We start from the raw sequence: 15,050 nt of genomic DNA, 5'->3' as shown, positions 1-15,050 counted from the left end.
GTGTGGAATTGAAGTGTGTGTGGAGTGTGAAGTATGCGTGTAGTGTGAAGTGTGTAATGAATGTGAGGCATGTGTGGAGCGTGAGGTGTGTGGAGTATGAAGTATGTGTGTAATGTGAAGTATGTATGGAGTATGAAGCATGTGTGGGATGTGGAATGTGAGGTGTGTGTGTTGAGTGTGAGGTGTGTGGTGTAAGATGTGTGTGTGGAGTGTGAGGTTTGTGTGGAGTGTGAGGCGTGTGTTTAGTGTGAGGCATGTGTGTGGAGTATGAGGCATGTGTGGAGTGTGAGGCATGTGTGTAGTGTGAGGTGTGTGTGGAGTGTGAGGCATGTGTGGAGTGTGATGTGTGTGGAGTGTGGGGCATGTGTGGTGTGAGGTGTGTGTAGAATGTGAGGTGTTTGTGAGGTGTGAGGCATGTGTGTGGAGTGTGAGGCATGTGTATGGAGTGTGCAGCGGGTGTGAAGTGTGAGATGCTTATGGATTGGCTGGGATGGGACAGGGCCCCGTGCCCAGGCTTTGCCATGACCGCAGGTTTTCAGCCCTACCTGGCTCCCTTTTAGTTGCAGGAACCTGGGCAGATTCCCTGACTTCTGAGCTGTGCTTCTTCCATCTGTTGAATGAAAAAAATTCGCCCCTTCTTGATGAACGGGAAACAATGTGTGCGAAGGCCCAGCACTGTGGGGGGCGCCAAGAGTGGGGTTCTCCTCTTCCCATGGTGACACGCTGGTGTGTTGGGGCCAGGTCTGCTTGTGCACTGAAGTCCAGGCAAAGACAGGTGGCATGTGTGTGCTGCCTACCCATGTGGCCCCTCATGCATGTCTCAAGCACGTAGATGACCCATGCTCTCTGGCGTGTGCTCCCTAAGGGGGCCTGTGGCAGTAGGCAGGGACCTCCCTGACATGTGCGTGGGGGGCACCCGTGTGTCCTGAGGTGTGAAGGCCCATGCCTATGGGGGCTGGGCATGAGCTCAGTACAGCACCATCTCCAGGCAGAGCCAGGACTGGGCCAGGGCAGGAGGGTGCACTGTCAGGCTGGTTAGGATTCTGGGTTAGGGGGCACCTTCCCTCACCTTCTCCTGTGGCCCTCCCCAGAGCCCTGGCCCCTGCCCATGGGCCTAACCCTGACCCTGAGACCGAACACCATAGCCCTGCCCATTGACCCTCGACCCAGCCCCAGCAACTCTCCCTCCTCCCCACAAACTCCCCTTATCCCAGGCCCTGGCCCCCACCTTGCAAACTTCCCGAGGGACAGGTGCTTGAGACAGAGCAGGAACAGTGTGTGTGTGTGTGTGTGTGTGTGTGTGTGTGTGTGTGTGTGTGTGTTGTGTGTGTGTGTGTGTGTGTGTGTGTGTGTGTGTGTGTGTGTGTGTAGGGGGTGAAGACACCCCGAGCCCAGCCTCTGTACTCCATCCTGTCCTTTGGAAGATCAAGAGGCCCCGGCCCCCAGCCCAGGCAGGCTGCTAGCCTGACAGTCTGAAAAGCCGATCTTGCACAATCAACGTCCTCTAGACCTGGCGGCCACCTGGCCATCGATCCGACATGGCCTGGGGGAGGGGCTGGCAATGAGCAGGCAGCAGCAAAATGCTGAGAGAGGTGTTTGAAAGCACAGACGTGGCTGGGTGCGGTGGCTTCCCCCCACACCTGTAATCCCAGCACTTTGGGATGCCAAGGAGGGAGGATCCCTTCAGCCAAGGAGTTTCAGACCAGCCTAGTCAACATAGTGAGACTTTGTCTGTACAAAAAAAAAATTTTTTTAATTAGCTGGGTGTGGTGGTACACACCTGCAGATCCCACTACTAGGGAGGCTGAGGCGGGAGGATCACTCGAGCCCTGGAGTTGGAGGCTACAGTGAGCCATGACTGTGCTGCTGCACTCCAGCCTGGGTGACAGAGCAAGACCCTGTCTTGAAAAGAAAGAGAAAAGGAAAGGAAAGAAGAGAAGAGAAAAGCACAGACAAGGGTTCCAGAGAGCCATGGGGGTGCGGGGCAGCCTGCCAAGGAGTCAGGGATTTCCTCTGTCAACAAGGGACACTTTTGTCCTCGCAGCAACGAGACACATTCACACGGATGGCACGGAAGCCTTGTGGCTCTGGGAATCTGCATTCCTAACACTGTGCCTCAGTCTCCTTGGTCCCCAAGGACAGAGAAGCCTCTGGGAGGCCTGGTGAGGGGATGAGGGGAGGCTTGGAGGCTGGGCATGGTGGGGGCCGGATGGCAGGGAGCACAGCCCTGACCCAGCAGGACAGGGCAGAGCAGGCCTCAGTGTGCCCACCACACTCAGGTGACCAAGATCCAGCTGGGTGCTGGAGAGTGGGCAGACCCGGCCAAAATCCCAGTCCCTCCGCGTGTTGGTGACCCACAAGACGTTCCCAAGCTACCACTTCATGGTCTACGGACTGTGGGTGATAAAGCTGGATTGTTGTAGGCAAAAAAGTAAAAAATAAAAAAAAAAATAAACGTCGGGTGGGCTCTTCGTCCATATGATTGGTGTCCTTATCCAAAAGGGAAATTTAGAGAGAGACACATGCATACAGAGGGAACGCCATGAAGGTAAAGGCAGAGAGCGTGGCGATGCTTCTATAAGCCAACGAACCCCACTGATTGCCAGCAAGACACCAGATGCCAAGAGAGAGGCCCGGAACACTCCTCCTCACACCTTCAGAGGGAACCAAGCCTGCTGACACCCGGATCTTGGACTCTAGCCCCCAGAACTGTGAGACACATTTCTGTCCTTCAAGCCCCTCAGGTGTGGTGTCATGTGACGGCAGCCCTAGCCAATGAATACAATGCCCATTGCACTAGTACTGGGTAAATGCTATGCAAAGCCTGTTCCTGTGTCCAGCTTCCCCCAGGGCTCCTGCACACAGCAGGTGCTCACTCATTGTCCACTGAAGAGACTGAAGAGCCAAGATATCTGTATTTTTATCAGGAGCCTTCAGGCCATGTGATGCCTTAAGCCATGGAGTGGACGCTCAGGCAGAACGGGGTTGGGGGTAACCTTGTCTGAGCTCAGAGAAAGCCCTAGAAGCAAGAACACAACAACCCAGCTCTTATATACAAACCCCCGAGTCACAGCACTTGTTCTCCGAAATTTTCCAGTTTGGGGTCTACTTGTTTCTTTCCCTATTCTCCCCACCCCCTTTTGACTGTGAGTCCCATAAAGGTTTCTCAATCTTGCAAGTTGTCGGTCCCGCTCCCTCGACACTCATAGCCTAGAACAGTGCCTGGCACACAGGAGGAATAAATATTTGTTGAGTGACGCCGGGCATCGTGGCTCACGCCTGTAATCCCGGCACTTTGGGAGGCCGAGGCAGGCGGATCACGAGGTCAGGAGATCGAGACCCTCCCGGCTAACACAGTGAAACCCCATCTCTACTAAAAATAAAAAATAAAAATTAGCCGGGCATGGTGGTGGGCGCCTGTAGTCCCAGCTACTTGGGAGGCTGAGGCAGGAGAATGACGTGAACCTGGGAGGCGGAGCTTGCAGTGAGCTGAGATTGTGCCACTGCACTCCAGCCTGGGTGACAGAGCAAGAAAAAAATAAATAATAATAATAAATAAATAAATAAATAAAAATAAAGATTTTTGATGAAAAAGACATTAGTGTCACATCTCGCTCACAAGATAAACATAGGCTTCAGATTGTAAACTGGCTCACTTAAGAGGAGAAATTGACCTGCCCCAGGTCCCACCGCCCACTGCAGGTGGAACATGGACTCCAGCCTGGTCTCTTTGATGGGGGGTGTCGCTGTTTCCAGGGGCTGCCATAACAGATGACCGCAAACTGGGTGGCTTAAAACAACAGCGATTTGTTCCTTCACAGCTCTGAGGCTAGATGTCTGAAATCAAAGTGTTGGTAGGTTCATTCCCTCTCCAGAGGCTCTAGAAAAAAATTCCTCCTTGCCTCTTCCTAGCTTTTGGTCCTCTGGCAATTCTTGGTGTTTCCTGGCTTGGAGGTGCAACGCTCCAATCTCTGCCTCCATCATAGCACGAGCTTCTTCCTTGTGTGTGTGTCTCGGTGTTCAATTGCACACGCTTTATAAAGACATCGGTCATCATGGATTTGCGCCCCACCCGAAACCACTAGGACCCCATTTTAACTTGCTTACATCTGCAAAGACCCTATTTCCAAATAAGGTCATATGGGTAGGCATGAATTTTGAGGGGACACTGTTCAGTCCTAGTACAAGAACTGATGGTACTATCCTGGGTGGGAGGAAGGGATCAGATAGCAGGAGGGCCACCCTCTCCTCATCCTCCTGTCCTGTGGGCTAGCCACGTCTCAGAGCTCAAGGAGGCTGCTGTGGGAAATACCTTACCACCTTCTCCACTCTTTGCTGAGCCGAGCCTCTCTCTGAAACCTGCAGGGGAGGCCCAGGGTCTGTGGTGAGGAGGTGAGGGGCGGGCTGTGTGTGCCACAGCCAGACGCTGTCTAGACGGTGGCTGGAAGCATGGGGCTCCTCTGGGCTCCAGGGCAGGGTATGAGCTTCCCAGGGCTGTCAAAACAAACCGCCACCAATAGGGTGGCTCAAAACAACAGACATGGCCAGGCGCGGCGGCTCACGCCTGTAATCCCAGTACTTTGGGAGGCCGAGGCGGGCGAATCAGAAGGTCAGGAGTTCGAGACCAGCCTGGCCAACATGGTGAAACCCCATCTCTACTAAAAATACAAAAAATTAGCTGGGCATAGTGGTGGGCACCTGTAATCCCAGCTACTCGAGAGGCTGAGGCAGGATAATCGCTTTAACCTGGGAGGGGGACGGAGGTTGCAGTGAGCTGAGATCAAGCCACTGCACTCCAGCCCAGGTGACAGAATGAGACTCCATCTCAAAAACAACAACAACAACAAAAAAAAAAACAGACACTTATTCTCTCCCAGTTCTGGAGGCGGGCAGTCCAAACTCAAGGTGGCAGCAGGGCCACACGCCCTCCCTGAAGTCTCCAAGGGAGGGTCTTTCTTGCCTCTTCCTGCCTTTGGTGGTTGCTAGCGATCCCTGGTGTGCCTTGGCTTGTGACAGTGCCACTCCAAACTCTGCCTCTGCCATCTCATGGCTTTCTCCCTGTGTGCGGCTCCATGCCTCTTCTCCTCTGCTTAAAAGGACACCAGCCATGCTGGATTAGGGTCCACCCTAAGGACTTCATCTTCTTCACATCTGTAAAGACCCTATTTCCAAATAAGGTCACACTCATAGGTTAAAGGGTTAGGCCTTCAATATATCTTTTGGGGTGACACAATCCAGCCCATATTAAGCAGAGTGAGGCAGGCAAGGGCAGGCTGGGCTATTGACAATGCTGTGGACAAGCATCCCAAAGGTTCCGCATGACCATGAGTCCTCAAGTCACTTCCGAAGTGTGTCCTCTCTCTACACCTCAGCTACCACCATCCTTACTTTCCTCCCCCAAAATCACAGTTATGACCTGCTTCCTTCCACCTCCCACAGGCGTCTAAAGCCTGAACTGCTCAATAGATGCAACTTTTCTGAGGCCACCCAGGCAGGGTCCCCAGAGGCCACCTCTGCCATCTCTTTCCAATGCCCGGTGTCCCTACTGCAATTCACTTGTTCATTCATTGAACTGGTGTTGAGCCTCAACACAGCCACAAAAGAGAACAAGAAAAATAACAGAAAAAGGATAAGGAATCTGGGCAAGGGGGCTGATGCCTGTAATCCCAGCACTTTGGGAGGCCAAGGTGGGAGGAATATTTGAGCCCAGGAGTTCAAGACCAGCCTGGGCAACATAGCAAGGCCCAGTCTCTACAAAAATACAAACATTAGCCAAGTGTGGCAGCATGTACCTATAGTCCCAACTACTCGGGAGGCTGAGGGGAGAGGTTCACTTGAGCCCAGGAAGTTGAGGCTGCAGTGAGCCATGCTCCTGCCACTGTACTCCAACTTGGGCAAGACCCTGTCTCTAAAAAAAATAAAAATTTAAGGAGTTTAGGAAGCAGCAAGGAAGATTTTTTTTCTAGAGCCTTCAGGGAGGGAATGAGCCTGCCAACACTTTGATTTCAGACAAGAATAAAAAGAGAAGGGGGCCGGGCGCGGTGGCTCACGCCTGTAATCCCAGCACTTTGGGAGGCTAAGGCAGGTGGATCACGAGGTCAGGAGATCAAGACCATCCTGGCTAACACGGTGAAACCCCGTCTCTACTAAAAATACAAAAAAATTAGCCGGGTGTGGTGGCGTGCGCCTGTAGTCCCAGCTGCTGGGGAGGCTGAGGCAGGAGAATGGTGTGAACCGGGGAGGTGGAGCTTGCAGTGAGCCGAGATCACACCACTGCACTGCAGCTTGGGTGACAGAGCAAGACTGCATCTCAAAAAAAAAAAAAAAAAAAAAAAAAAAAAAAAAAAAAAGAAAAGAGAACGGGGCCGGGCACGGTGGCTCACGCCTGTAATCCCAGCACTTTGGGAGGCTGAGGCAGGTGGATTACGAGGTCAGGAGATCGAGAACATCCTGGCTAACATGGTGAAACTCCATCTCTACTAAACATGCAAAAAAATTAGCCAGGCATGGTGGTGGGCGCCTATAGTCGCAGCTACTCGGGAGGCTGAGGCAGGAGAATTGCTTGAACCTAGGAGGCAGAGGTTGCAGTGAGCCACCAGTGCACTCCAGCCTGGGCAACAGAGCAAGACTCCATCTCCAAAAAAGAAAAAAAAAGGAAGAAAGAATAAGGATGTGAAAGAAATAGAACAAGTCTCAGTTGCTGCCCTTGAAGAAGAAAGCTGCCAAGCCTAGGGAGACAGACAGTGGGACAGACGCTTGGCAGGCACTTGGCCATGGTGCTTCCTGTCCCCCGCCCCCCACGTCACAGCACCCAGTGGAGGACAGGACCCTCAGCAGTACATGGAGATCCTCCTTATGTGCTTGGAGGAATAAGTATCCACGAGAATGACCTGTCACCGACAGGTGTGGGACCTCTCAGGAGTCCCCATCTCCGTGGCTTGTCTTCCTCCATCTGTACAGGGATTTAAGGGTCCTAAGGCTTAGAATAATATATGGCCTACAATACAGCTAACCAGACCCAGGACAGGCCTGATTTCCAATAAGAAAAATGGTCACTTCACCCCATTTGAGGTGAGAAAGTGGAGGTTCAGAGCAGTGATTTGCTTGAGGTCACACAGTCAGGAAGTGCTACGAGCTGGATTCAAACCCAGGACCCTCTGGCTTCGGAGCCAGTTGTCCTTCCCAGTGACACCTTCTTCTGTCTCTGTGTTCCTTCCCACTGCCCACACCACCACTCCTGAGCCCTCGCCCTCTGTCTGGCCCTGGGTCCTGGCCTCTGGCCTCTGTCTGAAGATGCTGCTGGGACAAACTCACCACCAGGCCCTGGCATGCCCAGTCGCTTCTTTCCCAGATGGGCAGTCGGGGTACAGATGCTGATCAAGGGTTTGGGGTTTGGGAGGGGCTGCTTCAAGCCACCTTGGGGACACAGAATGGAAACTCTGCATGCATCACTCAGCATGACCTTCTCCTCTACTGTGGGATTGTAGCAGATGGGGGTCCCAGAATAGATAGGGGGACTATATTAGTCCATTTTCATGCTGTTATGAAAAAATACCCAAGACTAGGTAATTTATAAAGAAAAAGAGGTTTAATGGCCTCACAGTTCCACATGGCTGCGGAGGCCTCACAATCATGGCAGAAGGCAAAGGAGGAGTAAGGGCACGTCTTACGTGGTGACAGGCAAGTGTGCAGGGGAACTGTCCTTTATAAAACCAGCAGATCTCATGAGACTTATTCACTATCACGAGAACAGCATGGGAAAAACCTGCCCCCATGATTCAATTACCTCCCACCTGGTCCTTCCCACTACACGTGGGGATGATGGAAGCTACAATTTGAAATGAGATTTGGGTGGGGACACAACAAAACCACATCAGGGAGCCAGACCCAGAGAGTAGGTGGAGACTACCCAAGGTTGCACAGCAATGCTGAGGCAGGGTTGGGACTGGAACCCAGGTGACGTGATTCCCAGCCTGTACTCTTCCCAGTATACTGTCCAAAAATGAATTCTAAAAACTAAAACAAAAGAACAATATTACTCATTTCCATATACATAGGCTTTAGGCAGAGAGTTAACAAAAATTTGCAAAGGACACAAAATTGCAATTTTCAACTTTGTTTTTTTTTTTTTGCCTCAAAACGTTGCAGGCAGAGCCTCCCCTAAAGACAGTCTGGTTTGTGGGACTAGCTCTTGCCCTTGAAGGGGGCCCTGTCCAAGGTCACAGGCACCTAAATTTCCCCAAGGAGGCTCTTTCCTGCTGCCCTTTCATGGGAAGACCCCAGCACTCACTCAGGTTCCCCGAGTACCTTTATTCTCCTTGGTCATCTGTGTCAGACAGCTGTTGACTTGGTGGGCCCGAGACAGCTCCTGATACCAGTCGGCTCTGTCCCTTCTTCCCTCCACGTTGGTTTCTCAGAACCTTGGTCATTGCAGGTTCTCAGAGCCTCTATGTAACCGCTTCTCCCACCTTTCCTTCCTTCTTAACCTGAGGCAGGTGCTGGGATTCAGTAATAGATGGATCACCCACCGAGGATCGTTACCTGGAAGGAGTTGCAGCTGAGCTCAGAGAGCAGGGGGTGGGGCACGGAGGAGCCAGCACAGCTGGGGTCAGGAAGAAGTGAGCTTTACAACAAATCCCTGCGGGATGGTTTTCCTTTCTCCCTCCCTCTCTACTATGCAGACACATTTTGCTTGGCTTGCTTGTTTTCTGTTTTTAAAAGATGACTGGCCAATATTTAAAAATAAGGACACTTTGCAGGAAAAACTGAATTTTCAGCTTCTCTTAAAAATGTAGAAGATCAGGCCAGGTGCAGTGGCTCAGGCCTGTAATCCCAGCACTTTGGGAGGCGGAGGCGGGCGGATCACCTGAGGTCGGGAATTCGAGACCAGCCCGACCAACATGGAGAAACCCCGTCTCTACTGAAAATACAAAATTAGCCAGGCGTAGTGGTGCAGCCTGTAGTTTCAGCTACTCGGGAGGCTGAGGCAGGAGAATTGCTTGAACCCGGGAGGTGGAGGTTGCCGTGAGCTGAGATCATACCATTGCACTCTAGCCTGGGCAACAAGAGTGAAACTCTGTCTCAAAAAAAAAAAAAAAAAAAAAGATCTAGCTGACCCCCAACATGGCAACAGTCAGGGATGGCTGCCCTGGAGCAATTTCGGTTTGACACAGACCCCGCCACTCCCTATTGTATCACGCTGCATGAGTTAAAAAGAGTTACTAGAGTCAGGAGCCTGAGTTTGAGTCCTGGCTCCACCACTTATTTAGCCACATGCCCTTGAGCTCCAAGGTATTTGATTTTACTGGGCCTTCATTTCCTCATATAGAAAACGAGACAATAAGCCTAAGTGTTGTGAAGATTGAGAGAACCTGTGTGAGGAACTTAGAACGGGCCCCGCATCTACTGGGTGTACACCGTCAGCATTTCATCACTGCAGCTAATATCTACCCAAACCCCAGCCCCTGTCAGCATCTGCGTTTGGGATCCCAGCAGCAAAGGTTTCATTGTTAGTTTCATATTTGCATAAATTACAAGCAATAGAATTCTCTCGCCAACATGTACTACTGTTCCTGGCTGATTGCTCGGACTGACACTGTAACGGGTGCTCTCCTACACCCACTGTTACGAGAATCACTGGACCGTTGGCCGGGGACAGCCGGCCACCCACCATCAAGCCCGTTCCAAGCAATCCCAGCTCTCTCAAACCGAAATGTCCAATTTGAACAGTCCAGTGCACATAGTAGAAGCTCAATAAATAGATTAGAATGAATGAGTAGTAGTTACTGGGCACAGGGTGGGCTACCATTTTTTTTTTTTTTTTTTTTTTTTTTTTGAGACAGGGTCTCACTCTGTTGCCCAGGCTGGAGTGCAGTGGCATGATCTCAGCTCACTGAAGCCTCCGCCTCCTGGGTTCAAGTGATTCTCTTGTCTTAGCCTCCTGAGTAGATGGGGCTACAGGCGCAGACCACCACGCCCAGCTAATTTTTTTGTATTTTTAGTAGAGATGGGGTTTCACCATGTTGGTCAGGCTGGTCTCAAACTCCTGACCTCAGGTGATCCACCTGCCTCGGCCTCCCAAAGTGCTAGGATTACAGGAGTGAGCTACCGCACCCAGCCTTTGAAATTTCCCTTCTTCACCCCATTTTAGATGAAGAGACTGGGCCAAGTGGTACAGAATTGGGAGGGACAAGATGTCCTTGGCCCTGAGCTAGGCGGGTGGCAGCCAGCACGGCTGGATTTGAGAGGTAGGAAGAAGACCTCATAGGTTTCCTTCAGCATTTGTCACACCTCCTAGAATCTTGTCATCATAGATTTGGGCCTTATCTCAAACCATCATCCCCCAAGACCTACCCAGGTGCTTGAGGGAGATGAGCTGTCAGGGATAGGAGGTTGAAAAGGACAGGGAGGTGGCAGGAGACACCGAGCCTGCAGGTGTCCAGCTCATCCCCTGCCCCAAACAGCCATCACCAACACAGCAACAGAGTATCCAAAAGGCCAGCCAACAAGTCAGCAGCTTCCACATCTGTGGCCCCTGGGCTGCCTGGTCACAGCCCTGTCCCTGTCTGTCTCTCCCATGGCTAGCTCTTCTCTAAGTACTTTACATTCACTTACTTCTTTTTTCGTAACAGGGCCTCACTCTGTTGCCCAGGCTGGAGTGCAGTGGCACAATCACTGCTCACTGCAGCCTCAATCTCCTATGCTCAAGGGATCTTCCCACCTCAGCCCCCCTAGTTGCTAGGACTACAGGTATGTACCACCATGCCCGGCTAAATTTTTGTATACATTTTTTGTAGACACAGGGTGTCACCATGTTGGCCAGGCTGGTCTTGAACTCCTGGGCTCAAGGGATCCTCCCACCTGGACGTCCCTAAGTGCTGGATTACAGGTGGGAGCCACGGCACCCTGCCAAGTTCAATTATTTCTTTCATCCTCACAACAGTCCTGGTGTTGTCCCCTTTTACAGATGAGAAAACTGAGGCACAGAGAAGCTTAGGTATTTGTCCAAAGTCACAGCTGATAGGCAGCAGGGCCAGTACTTAACCCAGGCTGCGGGGCTCCAGAGTTAGGGCTGTAACCACTATACCACACTGCCCCAAGGCGGCCACAAAGGCTGAAAAGGTAGAATGAAGGGGGCTTTGTTCGCTGCTGGATCCCCAACACCGTGACTTGCACGTACTAGGCCCTCCTAAATGTCTATTGAATGAATAAATGAATGAATGAACAATTCCTTCCTCTTCTAAGAACCATCCTCAACCAACTATCCAAAACTAGCTAAACTCTGGCTCAGCCTCTCTTGCTAAAGCCCCACACGGCATTCCACAATTCCTCCCCAGGTTAGAAGCCTCTACCAGAGTGTTCACTGGCACAATTTCCTGATCAAGGCTTGTGCTCACAGGACCGGGTTGATTTTCTTCCACGCCAAGGGAGGGCTGTGATCAGCTTGTCTACTTGTGTGTGTCCTCCAGAGTCACTCCCTCCCAGACAAGGTTGGAGACTCTTTGTGGACAGAGCAGTAGCTGGCCTCCTCTCTGTGGCCAGCGCCCGGCATGAAGCCAGGTAAATAGAGGAATGGGAGATGAGACATTGTCTGCCAGCTCTGCTCCTCCCTCCCTCCCTCTGCATCCTGGCTTCCTGGAATCGTAGACTGGGCACTCCCCCCTCCACTACCTGACCTGCCTCTCTCACCACTCAGCGCTTCCTGCCTCACTTTCTGCCAGGCTCTGTGATGGGAGCCTCGAGTGTGTCATAGCCCTGGTGGTGGAAAATGTCTCTAAGCAAGTCAGCCTAGGGGATGTCCCAGGCCTGTCGCAGGTGCTGGTGGTGAGCTCAAATTTAATCAACACTCCCTCCCCCACTACCAAATGCACTGTGTGGCCCGGGACATGGCACCACCATCCCCTCGGGGCCTCCAGGCCACCACTGAGGAACAGGACTCAGAACCTCTGTCATTCCTGTCTTGCTAGGTCACTGTGTGATTGCATGAGATACCAGGGGTGCACACACTTTAAAAGCTGTAAGGAGCTGTGCCATGTGGGTGCTAAATATTGCCTGGGTTCAACTCCTTGCTCCACTGCATTCTAGCTGTGTGATCATGGGCAAGTCACTTGGCCACTCTGAGCTATAGGCTCAGCTATAAAATGGACTAAGAATAGTACCTCCCTCATGGCATTTGTTTAAGCATCCAGTGAGTTAAGGATCCTTTCAGCGAGTGGAAGGATCAATGTGCTTAGAATAGAGTCTGACGCATCTAAATGCTCAATACGTGCAGTTCTCGAAGACTTTGAAGGACCGAGAACATTCCACAGTGGCTCTCACAGATCCTTGACCCCAAAGCTGTCCCTCACCCACTGCCTGTTAATAAAGCCCAAATTGTCAAATAGTGGCTGCTAATCTGCAAGAACAATTCCTCTCTCTTCCAAGCACCATCCTCAATCAACTATATCCAAAACTAGCTGAGTTCCAGTTGAGCCCCCTTGCTAAAGTGCCACCCAACATTCCACCCTCCTTCCCCAATTAGAAGGTCCTTTCAGAGTCTTCTTGTGCCTGGCTTTTCTGACTAAAGGCTTGAGCTAACAGGGCTCTACCTGATGTTCTTCCAACGCTATTAGTATCACCCTTAGATCCCCAGAATCTAGCCCAGGGTCTGACCCACGACACAACAGTTGGTTATAACAGAGGTAGTTCAGGAGGGGGACAGTAGGAGGAAGCAATCTACTCTACTTGGGGGCAAATCAGAGGGCCTGCCAGAAGCAGAGATGCTTGAGTGGGGTTCTGAGGGATGCATAGGAACCTGAGGGTAGATAGCTTGGATGGCAGGGCAGGGCTACTTCAAACCCAGGGATCAGCAAGTGCCAAGGCAAATGAGTCAGTTGCAATCCCTACTCTCATCCCCACCCCCCAACCCCAGCGCGAACGCTTGACGTAAAGTACATGTAGTCCAGGCCTCAAGCCATATTCCATGTGGCACCTGGAACCACAGAATGTCAGGGCTAGGAGAGCACTTAGAAATCATCCAATCTGCCTGCCCAATTCACAGATGGGGCAACTGAGGCATAAGAGCAGATAGGACCTCCCTAAAGTCCCCCAAGTCGTGGACGATCACATTAAGGACCTCAGCCATTATCCTGAAAATGACAGTGGGTGACTGGAAGTCTAGCAAGGATGTAGTGTGGCCAGATATGACTCTTAGCCAGATCAGCCTGGCAGGGCTCAGAGGTGGAAGGATCAGAGGGGCAGGCGGCCGTGGGGACAGGCAGACTGAGGACGAGGCTGAACAGGGATACGAGCGAGAGGTGATGGTGTCAGGTCAGTGGCACGCGGGTCACCAGGGTGGGGGCGGGAGCAGCCAGTGAAATGCTGGCCCAGAGGGACACTGAGCAAGCTTGGAGGGTGGAGGTAGCAGGAGGGGCTCAGTTACGGAGGAGGAGGAGGGGGTAAGACCACCTTGGCCTGACCCACCAGCATCGCCCTCAGCCTCCTCTCCTGGCCACCGTTCGGCCCCATCTACCTGCCAAACTATCAAAGGGCTTTGCTTTTTCTCCCACAATCACACTAATGGATCATGGCATCTTTCTTCCCCCCGAATTTGACTGCCAGGAAGCTTAGAATGAAATTTTACTAGGTATTTTCCCATTAGTATAATTATCTCCTACGTAGCCTTCTATATGCTAAGGGCCAAAAGTTCTGGAGTCAGATGTACCCAAGTTTGAATCCTGATGCTACCAACCATCAGCTGCGTTTCTCCACCTCTCTGGGCCTGTTTCCTAATCGGCAAAGTGGGGAATAAAGCACCTGCTTCTCAAGGTTGTTTCCAGATGATGAGAGATGATGCCCAGGCCATGCTGGCACAATGTGTAGAGTGGAAGTATTGTTTCCCCTGCCCCTTCTTACTGTCCTCCCTGGTCTGTTTTTTTCAGCTGTCAGTAATGAGGAGTGGTGGGTGCTTCATCCTAGACCTGGGCCTACAGTTTCCACCATAATTTACTCGGGAAATGCAGGCACCGGCAGTTGCTTCGAATGAGAGATGGGGGGTGGGGGAATGGGGGAAGCAAAGGAACAAACCTAGTTCAACAAAGAGGAAACACGAGAGGTTGGAAGGCCGCCCCCCCCCCCGCCCACCTCTCCTCCTTTTTCTCTTACCTCCAGATCTGCCCTGGCTGCCTCCTGCTTCCCGCTCTGTACCTGATGGTTCTCCAGGGCCCCAGCGGCTGCCCGGTCCCCAGCTGGTGCCACTCCTGTCTCCTGAATCTGACCCAGGCCCCTCCTGCAATCTGACCACCACCCCTGCCGCCAGCTGCTTCCTGTCTGTCTCCTCTCCCAAGATCCACACTCGGATCCACACTAGGCATGACACACAGTGACCGCTGGCCCATCCCTCCATCTGCATCTGGTATAAGGTGGCCCTGACTCTGCTCCCTGCCAGCTCAAGTTTCTCATCAGACATGGTGGGGACAGCTGGGCTCCCTGGGCTTGCCTCTCACAGATCCCTCTCAGCTTTCCAGTCTCCATCCTCTCAGCTTCAGTTTTCCCTGCCTGGGAAATCGGAGTTGGGAAACATAAGAGCTCCTTTTGTGTTAGGAACCTGAGGAATTACGTGGTCCAGAGATGTCATCAGCTATCAGCTGTGACCAACTGGGGGCTGCCTACAGCACAGCATTGCAGAATCTGAAGCTGCAGCACCCAGGCTCTGCAGGAGGAGAGCTGTGGTCAATTAGAAATGTCTGCCGTGCATGGGTGCAATTGATTAGCAATGTCTGCCATGAGTGTAGCTTTATGAATGCCAGGAATTGCCATCCCTGGTCTGGTCCAACTTTTATCAGGATGCTATCTATCTATCATCTATCTACCTATCTGGAGGGAGGGAGGGAAGGAGGGAGAGACAGACAGAGAGACAGAGAGAGAGAGAGAGAGAGAGATTCGTCATCAAGTGCATACTTGTCCAGGCATAGATTTGTGGGATATGGTCATGAGCTGATACCTGGACACAGAATAAGACAGACAGACAGTCCTGACTCCTATTAGTGAAAAATATATTCCCTTTACAATCC

The 15,050-nt window shown here is 51.9% G+C and overlaps 1 protein-coding gene across 1 annotated transcript in view; it reads right to left on the bottom strand.

Moving 5' to 3' along the window:
- The window catches only part of CIMIP4 (ciliary microtubule inner protein 4), a 302,707-nt gene that overhangs the window by 118,669 nt on the left and 168,988 nt on the right, over window positions 1–15,050 (bottom strand). The window lies entirely within an intron of this gene.

The sequence above is a fragment of the Hylobates moloch genome, unplaced genomic scaffold (genome assembly GCF_009828535.3).
Source record: "Hylobates moloch isolate HMO894 unplaced genomic scaffold, HMol_V3 SCAFFOLD_19, whole genome shotgun sequence".
NCBI classification, from domain to species: domain Eukaryota; kingdom Metazoa; phylum Chordata; class Mammalia; order Primates; family Hylobatidae; genus Hylobates; species Hylobates moloch.
The sequence above is the reverse complement of the archived record's forward strand: the minus strand, read 5'-3'. Positions and strand labels throughout refer to the sequence as shown.